The sequence below is a fragment of the Conger conger genome, chromosome 18, assembly GCF_963514075.1.
Source record: "Conger conger chromosome 18, fConCon1.1, whole genome shotgun sequence".
Classification (NCBI taxonomy): domain Eukaryota; kingdom Metazoa; phylum Chordata; class Actinopteri; order Anguilliformes; family Congridae; genus Conger; species Conger conger.
Window position 1 is genome coordinate 32,514,229 of NC_083777.1, and position 6,220 is coordinate 32,520,448.

Sequence of the window (6,220 nt, forward strand, 5' to 3'; positions counted from 1 at the left end):
AGGTGGTTGGGCGATGGGAAGTAAGGAGTTTCAGTGTGTCGGCGTCAGAGAGGGGAGAAAAGGAGGTTAGGGAGTTGGGGAGGGTAGGAGGGTCACAGCAGGGGTGGAGGGTTGGGAGAAGGAATTGCGAATAGCATCGACCTTCTTTTCAAAGAAGGAGACAAAGTCATCAGGTGTGAGTGATGAGGGGGGTGGGGGGGGAGGGGGGGCCAGAAGAGAGGAGAAAGTTGAAAACAGTTTGCGGGGATTAGAGGCGGCCGCGTTAATTTTCGAGTGAAAGAAGGAAGATTTAGCTAGAAAGACAGAGGAATGGAAAGATGATAAGAGGGCATGGAAGGAAGCCATATCACTGGGGAGACAGGACCTTTTCCATTTTCTCTCCGCCGCCCGCAGTTCGGTTCGGACAGTTCGTAGAGCATCAGAAAGCCAAGGACTGGGGGGGGAGGCCCGAGCTAGTTTGGTGGTGAGGGGACACAGAGAGTCAAAGGAAGATGAGAGGGAGGACATGAGAGTTGTAGCCACATCATCGGGAGACAGTCGAGAGAAAGACTCCGCAGATGGTAGGGAGGAGAGGATTGTAGATGAGAGGGTGAAGGAAGACAGGTGGCGTAGGTTCCGTCGACCGGTGACAGTGGATGGTGGGAGAGATGGATGGGTGTTGGAGGAGAGTGGAAGAGAGAAAGAGATGAAGGAGTGGTCAGATATATGGAGTGGTGTTACAGAGAGGTTGGTTGTTGTGCAGCTCCTTGTGAAGATGAGGTCAAGAAGGTTGCCTGCTTTGTGGGTGGGAGGGGAAAGAGTGAGGGTAAGGTCAAAAGAAGAGAGGAGGGAGAGAAAGGTAGACTGGGTGGACTCTGAGTTGAGGTTGAAGTCACCCAGGAGGATCAGGGGGGTGTCATTGACAGGTGAGGAGCTGAGGAGGATGTCCATCTCATCCAAAAAAGTTTCCCAGAGGACCCGGGGGGCGATAAACAACAATAACAAACAGTTTGCACGGCAGAGTAACAGAAACCGCATGAAATTCAAAAGAGGAGAAGGAGAGGGATGAGGAGAAGACACTAGATCTCCATGAGGATGAGATTAGGAGACCTGTGCCACCTCCTCTGCCAGAGGATCTGGGTGTGTGGGAAAAAGAGAAGGCAGAGGAAAGGGCAGCCGGGGTGGCCGTGTTCTCTGGTGAGAGCCACGTTTCAGTTAAAGCAAGAAAGTCAAGGTTGAGGTGGGAGGCATAGGCAGATATGAAGTCTGCTTTCTGGACAGCGGACTGGCAGTTCCAGAGGCCACCAGCCACACAGAGATCAATACCAGGGGATCTGGGAGGGAAGATGAGGCTAGAGATATTCTGCCCATGTTGGCGGGAGGCGAACCTCCTACCTGACTGGGACCTGGGGAGAGGAGAGAGGACAGGGATGGGAAGGAAACACATGGAGGGAACTAGGGAGGACAAGGGGAATACTACACAGTGGAATGAGGGCAGGCAGCAAAAACAAAATCAAACATCAGGTTCTCGGACAGCCTGGATGGACACCCGTAGATAGACACCCTCGACTTTGTACACCTGCGACTTCGTACGCCGAGGCAAGTAGCCGAGGCTGCCGCACACAGCTGCCGCTGGTGTGCTACACAACTGCTTAAATAACACTGACGCCGAATACAGAAAATGCAACCAACCCACTGCAGAACAATAATGCACACTGAAGTGAGTTCAGGTGTGCCAGTACTAATAGCCTGAGCAGGGTGCAAAGTATTGGCTCCTCCTACAACAAAAGCTGTGGCCTGCCAGCCAGTAAAACAATAGCCTAACTTAATAGCCTAGCTTACCTGAGAGAAACAAACACCTAACCCAGTTTCACTGAATCTAAATAAACACCACTTGTAATAGCTAACAAACAAACAAGTACACAACAGAACACTATAATGACAACTAAACTGGATTTAGAATCAGCAAGCAAACAAATAATACTTAAGAGGCTTCAAGGGCCTTCCTGATTATAGCACAAATTATTTATCGGATAGATTCAAAGGACTAACAGTGGAGGAGTTAAATTATGAATTACACTCAGCTATTAGCTGGATTATCCTTTGTAGATCCCTTAAGGCGCCGCGGAGAGGGGCACCTGAAGAGTGTGTTGAGATGGTGGAGGGCACTAACTTCTGGCTTGTATGAAGTCAAAGTTTGGAGAAAGTCCAAGGAGAGATTATGACAGGGAGACAAATACCAGTGATGAATAGGTTCCTTAAAAAAATACAAAAAAGCTAGTGTTTTTCCACTCGTTTAAGATGGTGGAAACTCCCAACCGGAGGGGCACATGAGATAAAGTATTGGGGAAATTTCTTTTGAGGTATGAGAAAACACCAGTGCACATCCCAGACAACTGGCAGGAGAAGTACGAAGTGCAAAGTCACGTCTTTTGAAAGTCTGGGTCCTGATCCGGCCCCAGATTCCCAAACCAATGCAGCTGTTCAAAGAGCTCATCAACAGCAAGGAGGAGGGATCAAATCCCACAGAAAACGAGATGGCAATATTTAGGGCATGGGTGGTAATTATAATCTATATTACTAGTAAAAGTAGGAAAAGTAGTACATAGAAGCTCAACGTTATAAGTTTCCTTTCATTTTTATGTCTTTTATTTTTTAGTAAGATACTATATACGATATAAATAAGTAGTAGACTTTAGGGGTGTTCGTACCCATTGTATTAATGGAAGTTCAGTAGCTTTTATCTCCGTGAAGGGGGAGCCATAAGGTAAAGGCCAAAGAAGAGGATGGGTATTTGAGGGGTGTACCTTGACTTTTAAACATCATGGTGGAAAGGTAAATTAGAAAGAGCTAAAGGGGTATATGTAACTTGCATGTGATCAGCAAACTGAAAGATGATATTTACACTGTAATCTGTGTAACTCTATTCTTTTGATTGATTATAATAAAGTATATCTTACTATAATCATATGTGATAAAGATTCTTTAGAGGAAAACATTGAATACAGGACATCGAATACCAGATTTGCATCACACCCTTCACTTCGAGACTGGGCTGGAAGTTCAGTAGAACTTACCAGGGCTCCAGGACGTTCGGAGTACTTGAGTTCGTCCCTGAGACACCTCCTCGTGGGGTACTGCTCGTGGGAACGTGAGGTCTGAGCTCGGCAAGGGGTCCGTGGCTCACGACACTATCTTTCCCTCCACATATGGAACTGTGAACAATACAAATTTTGTATTTTGTCCTTTAGGCTTATGGATATCTGTTTGCTATGAATAGAGACAAACCACATATACTAGAGGTTGTTGTGGACTCCTGGCCTGATTTTAAAACCATCATTTGTCGACCGCACCCACAGGTGACTACATATTGCATATTATGTTATGTGTATGTTCAATCACTCATTCTCTTTATCCAGTCAATTTCAGAATTGTACTGTATTCAATATGAATGTATATTACATTTGTCCACTGATTATTTTTTTAATGGCATGAACAGAGTGAACACACCCTGCTTCATAATGAGGGACTGACTTTCTTCAGTACTGATGAGAAGGTTCTTAAGAGAATGTTGACAGAAGTCATTCCCATTCTCATATCTTTAGTTGAAGCTCCCTTGCATTTGTCACTGGTGGTATTTGTGTTTTTGTTGAGACATACCCAATGGTGTGCAACTGAGTGTCCTCTCATTGGCACAGAGATCTTACTGAAGTTTATTGACTAAATGAAATCCAAATGACTGGTCACAAAACAGGCCTTTTTCCTCTCCCTAAGTCCTGTGTTCCTGTCCTTCCCCACAGAGATGTGGAGGCCAGGATCTCCTCCCTGAATGAATTCCATGTCGGTTTGGTGAATGAAACCTGGAAACGTGGAGATGATGAAAAAGGTTTTCAACGAATCAAACATCTGATAAGCCACTTCCCCACATGTTGCATCACTGATGAAGAAGGCCGTTCAGTTTCCTGGGTGCTGCTGTATGATTACTGTGCCATGGGGATGCTGTACACCCTGCCAGAGCACAGGGGGAAGGGCTATGCCAAGATCCTGGTGAGCACCATGGCAGCAAGGCTCCATGCCCACGGTTACCCTGTGTACTGCTACGTTTTGGAGGAGAACCAGGTTTCCTACAGGCTCTTTAAGAAACTGGGCTTTACTGAATACCTCTCCTTCAGGGCCACCCGGTTTGAGTTCAACTACTAAACCAGTCTTACTTTTGAGGAAAATTCCAAGTGTGGTGACTTTTCTAAAATACGTCTGTTATGTTGGCTTTTGCAATTGAGCACGGCCTGAGACTTAGTGTTTGACTCGCAATTACTCAGGCTGTCCTTTTTGGAAAAAGGCGATTTCAAAATGTTGAATTCTAAATAATTTCGCCAATTTTCAACCAACAGGCACAAACAGGACAATTGAAAGAAGTGTACAATGCTATACACAAAGCTCAATCAAATATTGATTCCCATAAAGAACCACGTTCTTGGTCATGTTGTTAGCTGTATTAAAAAGAGCAGTGATGGCTGATGACCTGTGGTCTGCTTCAAAGCTTTGCTCTGCACCGCACATTAGACACACCTGGCCGAGGTTTTGGACCCTGATGCTGGGTTCGATTCCAAATTTTATTCTCTCTTCTGGGTATCAGTTCTGAAATCATGAAAGGGGAGGGAATGATTATATTCCCTTGCTTCCTTGTTCTTCCCTCCCTACAAGGGCATAAAATGCTTCCCGCAAGAAGGGAAATCCCACAATGCAATGTTCTTTAAGGTGGACTGGCTGGAATACCCTTTCTTAGTTGCGCTCATACACACTGTCAGTGGGCGGGTGGGGTGGTGTTCCTCTGGTGGTGGTGCTCCTCTGGTGGTGGTGCCAAAAAAGTTAACAACCTTCCACAACAACACCCAATTCTATTCCAGTTGGCCATAGTCCCTTCTCTGCACCTTGTTGCTTTTAAATTGAAAATGGCTAGGGTTCTACAGTATTGTGTACAAGTTTTAGGCAGGTGTGTAAAATGCTGTAAAATAAGAATGCTTTCAAAATTAGAAATGTTAATAGTTTATTTTTTATCAATTTACAAAATGCATGAACCGAAGCAGTGAATGAACAGCAGAAAAATCTGACCACCCTTTGCCTTCAAAACAGCATAAATTCTTCTTGGTATACTTGCACAAACGTTTTGAAGGAACTCGGCAGGTTGGTTGTTCCAAACGTCTTGGAGAACTAGCCACAGTTCTTCTTTGGATTTAGGCAGCCTCAAATAATTCTGTCTCTTCATGTAATCCCAGACAGACTCGATGATGTTGAGATCAGGGCTCTGTGGGGGCCATAACATCACTTCCAGGACTCCTTGTTCTTCTTTACACTGAAGATAGTTCTTCATGACATTGGCTGTATGTTTGGGGTCGTTGTCCTGCTGCAGAATAAATTTGGGACCAATCAGATGCCTCCCTGATGGTATAGCATGATGGATAAATATCTGCCTGTACTTCTCAGCATTGAGGAGATTGCTTCTTCTTGATTTGTTCAAAGTATCCAGTCTTCCAGATTCACGGTGTTTCAAAAGATGAATGAATGAGTGTGCATGTATAGGCTATGTTTGTAGCTGAAATGCTAGGCATATGTTATGCAGGATAGACTATAAAGCTATAAAATAGCCCAAACAAAAAAGGATATGTCGGGACAAAATAAAACTAAAGAAAGCTCTTCTAGAAAACTTAAACTTCCTTTACAAATGAAAACAATTGAAACTTTAAAGCAAAGCTCGTTAAAAAAAAAGAAAAAAAAAGAAAAACCGATTTCAGCTCGGCATCCTTCAGGTGAGCACCTGTCTTCAATTGGCAAACTCTGCTTGCATCATCCAGTGGTGCCCTTAAATAGTCAAAATTTGTTGTAGCTGGCCAACCTTTGGCTCCTACACACCGGCCCCTATTGTTTGCCGTGTGTAACATAACAATACACGAAACAAAATTTAAGGAGGCAAATCAACATCAAATCTTTCGTCAAATCTTTCGTATTCCTACAAGTCTACTTATGTGTGTAATGCATTATGTGTGTAATGCAAACGTATGAATGTGTGTGTGTGTGTGTGCGTGCGTGCGTGCGTGCGTGCGTGCGTGCGTGCGTGCGTGCGTGCGTGCGTGCGTGCGTGCGTGCGTGCGTGCGTGCGTGCGTACTTACATGGACTTGTCATTTTCTTCAGTGTGACACTTGGACCAGCAGGCAGACCTTACTGATAGGTTGTTCTAGTGTG